This window comes from Eriocheir sinensis, unplaced genomic scaffold (genome assembly GCF_024679095.1).
Source record: "Eriocheir sinensis breed Jianghai 21 unplaced genomic scaffold, ASM2467909v1 Scaffold621, whole genome shotgun sequence".
NCBI lineage: Eukaryota > Metazoa > Arthropoda > Malacostraca > Decapoda > Varunidae > Eriocheir > Eriocheir sinensis.
The window spans coordinates 200,232-213,988 of record NW_026111967.1 but is presented as its reverse complement, the minus strand read 5'-3'; the positions used below and the strand labels follow the sequence as shown (position 1 = coordinate 213,988).

At 42.5% G+C, this 13,757-nt stretch overlaps 1 long non-coding RNA gene across 1 annotated transcript in view; it reads right to left on the bottom strand.

Annotated features, from left to right (window-relative positions):
* LOC126993497 (uncharacterized) overlaps window positions 1-13,757 on the bottom strand; it is a 68,046-nt gene that overhangs the window by 49,917 nt on the left and 4,372 nt on the right. The window lies entirely within an intron of this gene.

The following is a 13,757-nucleotide window of genomic DNA, read 5'->3' as shown; positions in this document are numbered from 1 at the left end:
GAGTGAGTAGAGCGAGGCGAGCGATGTTGTGGGTCCGCGCGGGAGTGTGTGTCAAGCGCAATAACCAAACACCCAAAGACGGACGGAGACGAGAGCAAAAATATTCCCTCAAGTACGGCAAACGAGAGCCTTCGGACCGGATTGAGAGGAAGGTCTTATCTGAACTTTGTGATATTGGTAGGCTAAAAATGAAGTCTAAGGGGAGGTATATATAAAAGTTTTGCTCCGAATATTCGCTGGGAGAAGAATGTTTGGGTAGGGAAGGAGGAGAGGGATTGAGAAAGAGGGAGGGAGAGAGAGAGTGAGGGAGAGATTTGCGCCATTTCCGACACACACACACACACACACACACGTGATCTTCCCTAAGCACTCAATTATATTCAGTTAAACGAGCTTCCATATTTGCCAGAGAGAGAGAGAGAGAGAGAGAGAGAGAGAGAGAGAGAGAGAGAGAGAGAGAGAGAGAGAGAGAGAGAGAGAGAGAGAGAGAGAGAGAGAGAGAGAGAGAGAGAGAGATTAGATAAGGAATAGATGGAAACCAGTAACTAATAAATAACAAAGAAACAGCCAAACCAAGACGAAGGATAACTGAACTCATCTCTGGTCCACTGGTATTAAGTAACTGTTATCGCTCTGCCTTCCATATATCCCCAGGTTCGACTCCCAGGGCGTACTCGAAAGCATGAAACATTTCCTCTTTTTGATCGATTTTTATTTCCTTTCCACTTATAAGCTTGTTCGGCTCTGGTTTGATTTGCATGACGCCGGGTTCCGCCTTGATGCATATGATCGTAGAGGAGAAATGTATGAGAGGAAACAAAAATCATATAAAGCTGAAAAAATGAAACACGTGTGCTGGGGACGAAGAAAAGAAAGACGAAAAAACATGTACAGCATAACACATTCAGTCACTACATAACAATTACTTTCTCACACGAATATGCTGTTGTGAAGAAACGCGTTGGCGAGCATAGAAATGTGTGGAAATGGGGGAGACACGTGGGCAATTACACTAAATCTTTTTCGGGGAGGGAGAGGGAAAAAAAACCGGTTCGGAGGCCACAAAATTACGTGAAAATATGATGATGTTCTGTTCTGGGGATCTCAAAAATATATGAAGAAATTCCACCGTCGCAATGGCTGCATTTTACGAACACACATCCAAAGACTTCGGGGATGAAATAACAGAGAAATATATAATGCTTGCTTTTTTCAGTAGTATTAGTATTAGTATTAGTAGTAGTAGTCGTGGTAGTAGTAGTAGTAGTAGTAGTAGTAGTCGTAGTAGTAGTAGTAGTATCAACAACAACAGCAGTATGCAAGTGGAAGATAGTGTGTACTCTTCCACTTTAAGCTCCACTCAAGAGGAAGAGAATAGAGGAGTGGACAGGAAGGACTTTGTCATTCAACCAACCTGTCCACCAGTCAAGCAACCTGTTAACCAGCCCACCAACTAGTAGTCAGTCAACCAGTAAACCATTCAATCAACCTGTCAACCAGTCAACAACCAGTAAGTTATTCAACCTGTCAATCAGCTAACCAACTTGTCAACCAACCAACCAACTAGCAAGTCAGACAACCAGTCAACCAATCTGTCAACCAGTCCACCAACAAGCAAGTCAGTCAACCAATCTGTCAACCAGTCCACCAACCAGCAAGTCAGTCAACCAGTCAACCAATCTGTCAACCAGTCCACCAACCAGCAAGTCAGTCAACCAGTCAACCAGTCAACCAACCTCTCACCCAATCAACCAGGCACCCAACAAGTCAACAAGTCACCCCGGCAACCAGGATCATAGTCACCATCCTCTCCACGAGTATATTGAATCAGTGCGGAATTTTCACTATTCTATGAGATCCACCACCTCACCGTCACATTCACTATTAACACCAACATAAATAAAGAGTCGCTGTGATATCCACCAACACCATCTCCATCAGCATCACCATCATCATCATCACTATCATCACCATCATCTTCATCAGCACCGCCTCCATCACGACAGTCTCACTACAGAGAGAGAGAGAGAGAGAGAGAGAGAGAGAGAGAGAGAGAGAGAGAGAGAGAGAGAGAGAGAGAGAGAGAGAGAGAGAGAGAGAGAGAGAGAGAGAGAGAGAGAGAGAGAGAGAGAGAGAGAGAGAGAGAAAAATTCTACCACATTACAAAACAGTGGACACCATAACACACACTTTCTACCAAACACCAGAGATGGATAACAATAAAAAAACAAAGAATGATAAACTACGAAACAAAAGCAACAACGGGCAGACGTTATCAAAAAGCGTGAGATAAATAATGATAATAATAAGACTAAGACATAGACAAATGTATATAACAGCACCGTCAAGCCCTTTTACGGTGCCTTCCTCAGCAGTGCAAACAGTACGTGTCTTGCCTCCCAACACACAAGGGGATAAAGGGGACACCTAACCACTAATTTTACTACTGCTACGGGCCATCACCTGCCACCACCACCGCCACAACTGCCAACACCACCACCACCATCACCACCACCACCTCTTCGGGTCAAGTACCGCCCCCTAATCTGCTTGCACCCCACTCCTTCCTCCCCTCTTTCAGTAGTGGTGGTGGTAGTGGTGGTGGGGGTGAGGGATGCAAAAGGTGGGAGGTTAGTGTTAATGGTAGTGTGTAAACTTTGCAAGCTGATGTAAGTATGGTGGTGGTGGTGGTGATAGTGAAAGGTGAAGGAGGTGGTGGTGGAGATTGTGATGCCATGTGGTGATTATGATTGTGGTGGTGTTGAAGGTGGGAAGTTTCATGGATGTTATTCTTCTTTACTTGCCCAGTCATAGGTTAAATAAGTGACAGGAAGCTGCTGAAGTTCATTTCGTTAAAGTAAAATTTGAAACAGACGCAAAAAAATGCCACAACGCTTTCTTTAATCCACATCCTCGCCAGTCTTAAAGGTGGGTATTGTCAGACGCTTTCGCCTCTCACATCAACTATTTTCAAAGGCCAAAAAGGAGATCAGTCGGGTTATATTGAATGTTTCTTTAGCGTCACGGTACGGAAGAAGGGTCACACTACCAGAAGGGTTAAAAATCTACCCCTGGAAATGGCCACAACACCTACGAAAACCTTGTCAAATGTGTATGTACCGGGGCGACAAAATGTTTAATGATGCTGCCCTAAGACTTAAAGGAAAACAAAGTAATGATAAGAAAAAAAATGCTTGTAATGATAAGAATTTAAAGACAGCGGCGGGGTGTTAGTAAAGCTGCGAGGTATAGTATTATGACTGTTTGTTTTGCTTGTGTTCTTTCTCAAGAGTGTTTGTGAGGCGCTTCAAAGATGTATACACTCAACGAGGAAGTATTCTTAGCAGCCTACACCCTTTCCATCCTCCCTCCCTCCCTCCCTCACACCAGCCATCACCCCCACGTACTTATCCCCTTAATAAGCAAACATCCACATCCTTACTCCACACCCCAAGCCCCACACCCTCCCTCCCCTCACTCGGAGCATCAAAAACTCCCCAGAGCAAGCACATCTGAAGCCAGCTGCTCCCTATCTGGACCCAGCTGATGGGGAGAAAGAAAGTGGGAGAGGAGGAGAGGACAACGGGAGGGAGTGGGTTGCTAGGGTTTGGGGGGAAGTAAAGGACAACAAAGAGGGGAAAAAGAAGGACATGAAAGCAGATTTGGGAGCAGCGAGTAGCGGGCTTTTTTTTTTTATTGATGTTTACTTTTTTGTGCCCTTGAGCTGTCTCCTTTGCTGTAAAAAAAAAAAAAAAAAAAAAAAAAAAAAAGATTGGGAAAGGGAAAGGATGGGAAAAGAAGGGGAAAAGGAGGGCAGGGAAGCAGATCAGGAAAGGTATGTAAGGGACGAAAGAAGAAGGAAAAAGGACATGAATGAAGACTGGGAAAGGAAAGGAACGGGAAAAGAAGGGGAAAAGGGAGGACATGAAAGAAGACTGGGAAAGGGAAAGGATGGGAAAAGAAAAGGAAAAGGGACATGAAAGCAGCACGAAAAAGGGATGTAAGGGAAAAGAAGGGGAAAAAGGAGGACATGATAGAAGATTGGGAAAGGGAAGGGTCGGGAAAAGAGAGGAAAAAGGACATGAATGAAGACTGGGAAAGGAAAGGAATGGGAAAAGAAGGGGAAAAGGGAGGACTTAAAAGCAGCTCGGAAAAGGGATGTAAGGGACGGGAAGAGAGGGGAAGGGGAAGGCAAGAAAGCAGATAGAGAAGTGTGGCGTATGGTAGGTGAGGGAGAGGGAGAGAAAAACGGCGACGGTGGAGAAAAAGAAGGACGTGTGATGTGGAGATAGATGGGAGGGAAGAGGAGGCGGTGCGGTGGAAGAAAGATGGACAGTGTGTGGATTTCAACATGACGGAAAGGAAAAAAAAAAAAAAAGGGAGATATCAGTATATGGAGATGCGAGGCAGAGGCGGAAGACCAAACAGAGACAGTGGGGAGGGAAGCCGAACTAACACACACACACACACACACACACACACACACATACTATTCATAATTATCTAATCTGCTTACCATTTAACACACAATCATCATCTCTATTCTGCTTCACTGCTTTCTTTGCTACGAGAGAGAGAGAGAGAGAGAGAGAGAGAGAGAGAGAGAGAGAGAGAGAGAGAGAGAGAGAGAGAGAGAGAGAGAGAGAGAGAGAGAGAGAGAGAGAGAGAAGGGGAGGGAGCTGTCGGAAGTGCGTCATTTGAGCTTCCTTACATTTCATCACATGCTTTCTATAACCCACTTAAAGGGAAACGGCAGCACCATCACCACCACCACCACAATAGTCACCACCACCACCACCGTCACCACTAACACACCACCACCACAGTTCCTTCCTCATTCACACCATCAGTCATCACTACCACTATTATCACCACCATCACCACGACCATCACCACCACCAACAACACAATAGTCACCACCACCACCACCATCCTCACCACCATCACCACCATTCCTTCCTCTTTCACACCTTCAAAGTCATCACTACCACTATTAACACCACTATCACCACTACCATCACCACCCATCACCACTACAAGAGCCATTAAATACTCCAGTCCGCAAATCACCACCACCACCACCACCACCACCATTATCATCACCACCACCTCCACTACCACAATAAACACAAACACAACCACATGACCTAAGAGAGAGAGAGAGAGAGAGAGAGAGAGAGATCCTGCTTCTTTTACTGTTTCTTGTGACGTCATTTCCGGATCCGGGTTCGGTTCGGGGCAAGGCGGTCCGGATACGATGGGAATATTTATTATGGCCGCTGATGTGTGTGTGTGTGTGTGTGGGGGGGGGGTGATAAGGAACGTGCGAGAGAGAGAGAGAGAGAGAGAGAGAGAGAGAGAGAGAGAGAGAGAGAGAGAGAGAGAGAGAGAGAGAGAGAGAGAGAGAGAGAGAGAGAGAGAGAGAGAGAGAGACTAACTGACAGACGCAAGTACAGTTATTCATAAAAGAAAATAGAGAGTGACAGACAGACAAAAGAAATACGAGACAGACTGACTGAACATCTCAAAACAAGAAAGAAAACTGATAAAACAAAATGCAAGGAGATGGAGGAAGACAACGAAGAGGAGGAGGAGGAGGAGGAGGAGGAGGAGGAGGAGGAGGTGAGGTGATTTATCTTTTTGCTGTTCTTTTTCCTTGACTTCCTCGTTTATCTTTTTCTTTTTCTTCCTCTTTTTCATTTTTTTTTCATTTTTCTTCTCTATCTTTTTTTTCTTTTTCTTCTTCTTCTTCTTCTTCATCTTCTTCTCCTTCTTCTTTTTATTCATTTTCCTCTTCTTTTTCTTTACCTTTCTCTTCATGTTATTGATTCGTTATTACTCTTTTATCCTCCTTATCATTCTTTTTCATTACCATTATCATCACTATCATCATCATTATCATCATCACCACAACAATCATCATCACCATCATCATCATCTACGTCACAGCAAAATCTCAAAACCAGACTGTCACAATTCACTTTTGGCCCGAGAATTTAAATGAAATCTCACAATCTTGCTCGGCGCGGGATTGTTTATGGAATATTCTTGCCTCGCTCTCTTCCTCCGCCTTGTCTCTTCCATTATCTTGCCTTCTCCGCGTCTCTTTGTTTTTTCTTGCGCTGTGCTGTTATCTTTTATCTTGGTTCTTTTCTTCTTTCTTTTCCTCTCCCTTCTTCTTCATTCATATGCGAAGCTGTGTATGGATGTATGTTCGCATCTGTGTGTGTGTGTGTGTGTGTGTGTGTGTATAGGCCAGGAGGAAGGCCATAGAGGTTTCAAAGTCTAAAAAGGGAGTCAGATAGGGGGATACCGTGCCTGCTAATCCCTTTCTGTGCAAAAACTGAATTGAAGAATGACCCAAACACCGATAAATTTGAATACTTTAATAGCGATGGACTTATTCTTTTACGGGTTGGACAAATAAATAGATAAATGAGAGAGTAAACCGGACTAGTAAAGCATTCCACGCCGAGAAAACAAACAAACAACCAAAAACACAGGTGATAGAGATGCCAAATTACCTGTGCGTCTGGCGTGAGTTTCAATTGAAGAGATAACATCATAACCATGCACTCCACCATCACCCTCTTCCCACCTCTCATCTCTAAGTACTATTAAAGAAGGTAAAGACAGCTACTCTGCTTCTCTCGCTTCTTCTTCGCCTCTTCTTGCCTTTTAAAGCTTCAAAATGCGAGTACTAACGAGGTTTGTAAAGGAGCACTCATAACCCTCCCTTGAATTTCCTTTTAAGTTAGTTACGTCTGATCAAACCGAGGGAGAGCGAGCGAAAGAAGAAAACAGAAAGAAAAAAAAAAGAAAAAAGAAAAAGAAGAAATAATGAATGAATGAAAGAAAAAACGAAGAGAGAGAGAGAGAGAGAGAGAGAGAGAGAGAGAGAGAGAGAGAGAGAGAGAGAGAGAGAGAGAGAGAGAGAGAGAGAGAGAGAGAGAGAGAGAGAGAGAGAGAGAGAGAGAGAGAGAGAGAGAGAGAGAGAGAGAGAGAGAGAGAGAGAGAGAGAGATATTCAGGAAGAACTTGGGATGGAAGGCAGTATTTTAGGGGTGATGGAAGGGCATGGAGGTGAGGTGAAGGAACGAAGGAGGGAGGGAGAGAGGGAGGGAGGGAGAGAGAGAGGAGAAGCCTAAGAAGAAGGGAAGGAGGTAAGGAAGAGGTAAGGAAGAAAGGAAGGAGAAGAAGAAGATATGGGCAATGGAAGAAGAGGGGAGGAGGAAGGGAGAGAGGAAGATGCTTAAGAAGGAAGGGAAGGAGGCAGAAAAGAGGTAAGGAAGAAAGGAGAAGAGGAAGATATGGCCAAAGGAGGAAGAGGAAAGGAGGAAGGGAGAGAGGGAGAAGCGTGAGGAGGAAGGGAAAAGGGAAGGAAAAAGGAAAGGAAGGGAGAAAAGGAGGGAGAGAGTCAGTGGTGGAGAAAAAGATAGATAGATAGAGAAAACAACAACAACAACAACAACGATAGCTTCACTTTTCTTTATATCAAGGTCATATAATCCGGACAAGGTTAGTGCAGGGTCATCGTACAGTCTTATCAACCCTTTTCCTGGCCCACTTCAAGGTCAAAGGTTAGGTTAGGTTAGGTTAGGTTAGGTCGGGTCAGGTCAGGTCAGAGGTCACGTTAGATGGTCTCTGCTCAGCCTCCTTTCTATTATTTTTTTGTTCCTTTCCGTTCCTATTTCTCTTTCTCTTCCTTGGCTATTGATGGAGCTGGTTCTGGTATTGAAAGGGGGAAAGGGAGAATGGATTTTGGCAGGTCCTGTATTGTGTGTGTGTGTGTGTGTGTGTGTGTGTGTGTGTGTGTGTGTGTGTGTGTGTGTGTGTGTGTGTGTGTGTGTGTGTGTGTGTGTGTGTGTGTTGTTTTGGACTGTAAATTATCTATCTGTATCTATCTTACCATCTCTATCTGTGTGTGTGTGTGTGTGTGTGTGTGTGTGTGTGTGTGTGTGTGTGTGAAGGGAAAAAGTTACGCAAGTGCATAAGAAATAGGTTTTTATATAAGCTAAATTGGCCTCCTCTCTCGGAATCCTCAATTTATCTCTTTTAGTAGCGGCATTTAGCGCGTTTTTCAGTCTATCTATTTCACAGGCGCTGGCCGGTTTCCATTGGAGCTGAAAAACGCGTCACTTAATCAATATTTCCATTCATTTATCCTCACTTTTCTCGGGGAAGGAGACAGGCCAGGAGTTTGAATGCGGAAGGAGGAAATAAAGGCCCATTGTATACGCCCCTGTGAATAAAAAGTGGGAAAGTTACAAAAGCGAGAAGCAAAAAATTCCTGGTATTTCTAATATTCTCCTTGGAAGTACTCGGCGTCAGGGGCAATGAAATACTGAGGACGGGAGAGAATTTCAATCTATACGAAGAATGAGAATAAAGGAGTTAAATCATCACTTACGTAATATATAAAAAGGATTATAAACGGTTTGAAATATAATATTAGTCAGGAATATGGAGGATTACACTCTGATTTTCTTTTGTATTAGTATATAGGATAGACAGAAGTGATGAGAGCGAGTGGAAATTGACTGAAAAATTGTGTTTATATAGAGATCGGAGAAAAAAAAGCGGCTTATAAGCGACTTGAGATTATTTATATCTTTCTGGGATATGAAGGAGTGGACTTTTCACTTTATTTTTGCATTAGAAGGATGGACAGAAAAGTGACGAGAGCGAGTGAAAAAGGATTGAAAAAAAGTGTTTATATTGAGAACAGAGTAAAAAGAAAAAGAGGATTATAATGGATTTGGGATTATTATATTAGTTAGGGATATGCAGGAGAAGAGATTTTATTTTATTTATTTATTTATTTTGCATTACATGTAGAAGGATGAACAGAACTGAGAGCGAGTGATGATTAAATGAAAAAAAGTGTTCATAATTGACTGGAATGCATTAGTGAAGGATATAAACAATTACACACTAAATCAACCATGCATTAGTGAGTGACAGAACAGGAATGGAAGTGATGGGGAGAGTGATGCGCATTTGAAGGGGAATCGAACCTGTGATCAGTTCAGAAGCGCAGCGTAAAAAAAAAAAAAAAATACATGAAAGACAGCACCCCAAACGCCAGCGGCTGAGTGACACTAATGCAATGAGAGATTTTATGCCGCCGTGTTTTCCTGATTCCTCACTCAAGCATTCAGGCGGCTAAACAAACGATCAATCAGCTGGTCAGTCGTGTAATAAACCAATCAGTCTCTCTGTATAAATAGTCCTATATCTGAAGGGCGGGCGGCGTCAACACACACACACACACACACACACACACACACACATTACGTCCTCTCTCTCTCTCTCTCCCTCTCTTTAGGCCTAGAGGTTACGTAGCATGTAGAGTAGCATTTTTTAGGCTCTTGTTAAGGCGTAGTATCTGTCTTCATATGGTACGGAATTTTAACAGATGTCCTCCACGCGGGCACAAAAAGCGCATATTCAAAGCACCCTGAGTTTACTGGGTTTGAGAGAGGCTGGTTTGGAGAGTTACGAAGAGGAGATGTAGGAGTGAGTGGGGAGGGAGTGGTAACTGTGGTATGTATGTAGTATGAATGTTTTGTTGTATGTAGAAGGGAAATGCTGTGAATGAGGTTGTGTCAGATGTAGTGGAGGAAATATAAACGTACGGTTGTGGAAGTGATATACAGTACGGAACGTTATCAAGAGGCGTTTGGTGATAGGAAATAAGTAGCTGAAGTTTATGGAGATGTTGTAATGTAGAAGAAGGGAAATATAGTGTGGTAGGTTGTGGTGGATGTAAGAAATATGAAAAAAAAAATGGCTGTGGAATGAAAAAAAAAAGAATTGCGCATGAAAGTTATACATTGCTGAAAAGAAAAAGAAAATAGAGTATGAAACGTTAAATATATAGTAGTTGAAAGTTCTGATATTATGATGAAGAAGAAAGGAAAGGTTGTATAATAGGTCGTGATGGATTTTTTACAGTAAAGGAAGCAGCTCAAGGGCAAAAAAAAAAAAGTAAGGAATATGAAAAACTGGCAATGCAAAAAGGGGGAAAAAAACTGAACTGCGCATGGAAAGTTATCGACTGGCACTCATTAATCAGGCTGAGGACAAGATTAATGATGAAAAGAAGGCGGAGGTGGAAGGGGGGAAGAGGAGTGACTGGGATGAATCACAAAACTGAAAAAAAAAAGGTGTTTCTGATGTGGATGTAAGGAAGGAAAAAAAACTAGTATGCAAAATTATCAGTAGATGCTTGATGGAAAATTAAATGAAGTTGTTGGAAATGTAATGAAATGTTATATAAGAGAAATAAGAGTGTATAGAATTATCAATAGAGAAAAAACAAAGAAAAGTTGTTGAACGTAATGAAATGTTTTAGAAGAGAAATAAAAGTGTATAGAATTATCAATAGAGAAAAAACAAAGAAAAGTTGTTGAACGTAATGAAATGTTTTAGAAGAGAAATAAAAGTGTATAGAATTATCAATAGAGAAAAAAAACAAAGAAAAGTTGTTGAACGTAATGAAATGTTTTATAAGAGAAATAAAAGTGTATAGAATTATCAATAGAGAAAAAAAAACAAAGAAAAGTTGTTGAACGAAATGAAATGTTTTATAAGAGAAATAAAAGTTTACGAAATTATCAATAAGTGCATGAGTCAAAAAAAAAAAAAAATGTTGTTGAATGTTATGAAATGTTATATAAAAGAAAAAAAATGTATAAATTGCCTGAAATGAAAAAGACTTTGATCGAGTATATACCAAGCATTTCCCTTCTTCCCCTCCCTTTCCTACATCCCCTTTACCTATTCCTTCCTTCCTTCCTTCCTTCCTTCCTTCCTTCCACGGGACTGCGAAATCATTCAGAAAGACCTCAATCACATTATCGAATGGTCGGAAAAATGGCAAATGTCTTTTAATGTTGACAAATGCAAAGTCATGCACATTGGGTCCGAAAATAGTAACCACACATACATCATGAATGGGAGACCTCTGCAAGCGATGTAGGAGGAAAAGGATCTTGGAGTCACTATAAGCAGTGACCTGAAACACGCGAATCACTGTAAAAAAGCATACAACAAAGCCAACATTATGCTCGGGTTCATAGCGAGGAACTTCGAGTGTAAAACACCAGACGTGATGCTATCCTTGTATAATTCCATGGTAAGACCACACCTCGAGTATGCAGTGCAGTTCTGGTCTCCCAATTACAGAAAGGACATTGCTTTACTGGAAAGGATTCAACGACGCGCCACAAAGATGATTCCAACCTTCAGGGCTCAACCGTACGAGGAACGACTCAAGCGACTCAATCTCTTTACATTGGAGAAAAGACGCCTACGAGGGGATATGATTCAAGTCTTCAAGTATCTAAAAAAGTTCAATAACGTCGATTACTCCAAATTCTTTGAACTGCAAACCAACTCAAGAACTAGAAATAACGGTTTACCCATTCAGTCGAGTCGATGTAACACAGACATTGGAAGGAGTTTCTTTTCAAACCGAGTCATCCGCCACTGGAACAATCTTCCCTCAGAAGTAGTAAATGCGAATACCATCAACTCCTTCAAATATAGAATCGACCGTCATTTCGCTGCGTCAGGAGTAAACTGAATAACGAGGGGCTTCCATCTGCTCCTCAATATCGAGGTGCTTTCATCTGCTCACCAAGCCCCAAGTGGCGGTCGAGCAGATTAAATCACCCAAGCGGGCGACCTCGTAATGAGCCAATAGGCTTTCTGTTGCCTGCATTTCCATGTTTCCATGTTTCCTTCCCCAACCTCGACCTTGGCTGACTTTTTACTTTTTTATTTCCTTCGTCTGAGAAATTTATGAATTAAAAAAAAATCGCTTCCTCGATCTCGCTCTTTCCCTTGACATGTTTATACACGTCGCATACATTCAAAAACGTTTCATAAGGCAATACTGGGCAGGGAAGGGCACAGAGAGGGGGGGGGGGGGAGAGGGGAAGGGGAGGAGGAGAGGAGGGGTATATGGGGAAGGGGAGGAGGAGGGGAAGATTTTAGCCTTTATTATATCAGCGAGAGCCATTATAGAAGCAGTATACGGGACGCGTTTTGAGAAATATGGAAATGGGCATGTCTGTCCCCCACTGCGAGGCTCAATAGAAAACGGGTGAGGGAGAAGGAAAACAGGCTTGGGTTGTTAGAAGGAGTATGGTGAGTATATATTTTTTTCTCCCTTTTTTACTCTCTCTCTCTCTCTCTCTCTCTCTCTCTCTCTCTCTCTCTCTTGCTCCGTTTCTCTCTGCTGTTGCCGTAGAATTATTAAGTATTTAGCAATATTTCCTCTCTCCTCCCCTCTTCTCTCTCTCTCTCTCTCTCTCTCTCTCTCTCCCTCCTTTCCTCCCTCCTTTCACTACCAGCCATAATATATTACCTGACCAAATCTTGCAGACCTCATGCGCACACACACACACACACACACACACACACACACACGTACATACACACGGAGGGGGTAAGGTAGAAAGGAGTAGTTGCAGGTGTTTCCAGCATAATAATTAATCTCAAATTCATTAAAATTGTGATTACACTGATTAATGAACACCTGATAGGTAGAGAGAAAGGGGAAGGGATAGGGTGACTTGAGGGAGGGGAGGATGACAGATGGAAGAGAGAAGGGCTGTGATTAATGGAGGAAATTTGAATGGGGGGAGAACAGTGTAGGGGTGGGGTGTCAATGGTGTAGCGTGGTAGGATTGCGTCTTTGGAACAATGGAATGAGAAAGGGGACATATTAGTAGTCTTTTAATTTTATCGTCACTTAGGTGTAGCTGTTGGGATTATCGAATATGCAATATTATCATCGCCACCCTCTCTCTCCCTCATATTGTTAACAGTTATCTACTTCTAAATAAGTATCAATTACTCCGTGTACATTTAAATGTATAAGATCATATTTGTAGAGGCGGTGGCTGAGTGGTTAGCGTGCCGGAGCTGCGCCCTCCTGGACGCGGGTTCCAGTCCTACCCGCCGCCACAGCAGGGATTTTTCAGTCATCGCCGAGTGGCTTAAAATTACCCACTTGCTGTCTTGAAGACCACCTCTCAACTCGGATTCTAGATTCTCTCTCTAAACAGAGGCTCAAAGATGACCTCCGGGGAGCAGCATGAGCCAAGCAAGATGGCGATACTATAAACACTTGCATCCGCCATAACGGACTCGGCCCGACCATCAGGCCCCATCAAGAATGCCTACCGGCGCCATAGGCCGAAACATATAAAAAAAAAAATATATATATATATATATATATATATATATATATATATATATATATATATATATATATATATATATATATAAAATTCTACAAAAGATTCATTTTTTCAGGACAAAACAATGAGTTTGTATACATCTCTATACGTTGTGGCAGTGGCTGGCTTGACGACGATGTCAAGTAGGGTGACAGTCATTGCGCCGGTCAACTTAGCCAAGTCGCCTGCACTTTTACCTCATGAGTGGTGTGCAAAAAAATAATCAAAACAAGAGAATTAACGATGGAAAAAGATGTTGAGAGAGAGAGAGAGAGAGAGAGAGAGAGAGAGAGAGAGAGAGAGAGAGAGAGAGAGAGAGAGAGGTGAACAGCTCTATTTTACCTGAGGCAGCCACGCCCAAGGTGACTTGATAAAATGGAAGGACTAAAGTGGGGGAGTAGGTGAAGAGTAATGGGCTAATGGAGGAGTGAATGAGGGGATGGAGTTGTGAGAAAGTGATGGGGATTTAGAAGACGACGGAGGATGGAGAGAATGTGTGTGTGTG